We start from the raw sequence: 1,506 nt of genomic DNA, 5'->3' as shown, positions 1-1,506 counted from the left end.
GGAATTTTGGGCCCTTTTCCCTCAGAAATCTTGGAATTCTGAGCTTGACCTACTCCAATTCCCACTTTTCCCCTCAAATCCCTGGAATTTTGGGCCTGGCCCTGCCCAATTCCCAACTTTTTTCCTTGGAATTCTCTGGGAAAAGTGGGACAAAGCTCCTTTTCCTCAGCCCGGAGGATTTTTTGGGACAGGGAAAATTCCCAGCGATTGAATCCGGGGGATTTTTTGGGATAAAAAAGGGAAATTCCCGGGGATTTCCCGGAGTTTTGGGGTTTTTTTAATTCCTGAGGGATGAATGGGATTAATGAGTGTGTATTAATTAATTAATTGAGTCCAGTTAACGGGATTTATTTAATTATTGGGTTAATTTTGGTTATTTCGAGGTTATTTGAGTTCAAAATCCTTTTTATACCTTTATTTTAATTCTCATTAATTGTAATTTGAATTAATTTTCTTTTATTGTCACTTTTAATCCATTTTTTAAAAATTCCTTATAAAGGTATTTTTAAAAGAATGTTATTAATGATAAATTAATCCATAAATTAATATTAATAAAAATAATTTAAAAATGGAATTAATTTGTATTTTATTCTTATTTAAATTAAGATAATAAATATATTTATTTAATAAATATGTTAATTAATTAATTGATTTAAATTCCTTTTTATTTTGATCAATCATTTTCTATTTAAAATTATTTTATTTTCAATTTTTTATTTTTATTTCTTTACTTCTTAATATTTGGTTTTTATTGATTTTATTTTATTTTAATCTTACTTCTTTTAATTTATTTTTATTCCCATTTCTTAATTTTATTACTTAATTCCCATTCTTACTATTTTCATTTCATTCTTTTTATTAATTAATTTTATTAATTTTATTAATTAATAATTAATTTTATTTTCTTTTTATGACCATTTCTACTCTTATTTTTCATTTCTTTGTAATTCCTCCCAACTTTGAACCGCCATCAATTTTTAATTAATTTTAATTAATTTCATTTTAATGAACTTTTTTCATTCCATTCTTTCGAATTGAAAATCCTTCATTATCCCCGTTATTAATGATTAATATTTGGATTTATTCTTTCAATTAAAATTCAAAATTTGATTCCATTTTATTTAAATATATTCAAATTTTATTCAATTTTTTTTTCTCCACCCAATCCATGGGAAAACCTGGAATAACAAAACACCCAAATTCCCTTTTTTTAGGGATTTTTAACTTGAATTTCCCTGGAATTCGGGGAGGATTTGGGAGGATTTTCCCTCCCTGGTTGGAATTTCAGGAATAATTTGGATTTGGAAGGAATCCCGAGGGTTTTCCCGCTTTTTTTCCCGGCTTTTTATGGAGATTTCTTGGCCGTGGCCCAGATTTTGATGAAAATTCGGGATGTCGGAAACCAGCTTGGAAGAATTCCAGGGGTAATGGAGAGGAAATAATGGGAATTACTGCGGATTTCAGGAATTTTACATGGAATTCTCCCAGCTTTTCCCAAATTTTCCC

Source organism: Parus major, unplaced genomic scaffold, assembly GCF_001522545.3.
Source record: "Parus major isolate Abel unplaced genomic scaffold, Parus_major1.1 Scaffold561, whole genome shotgun sequence".
NCBI lineage: Eukaryota > Metazoa > Chordata > Aves > Passeriformes > Paridae > Parus > Parus major.
The sequence above is the reverse complement of the archived record's forward strand: the minus strand, read 5'-3'. Positions refer to the sequence as shown.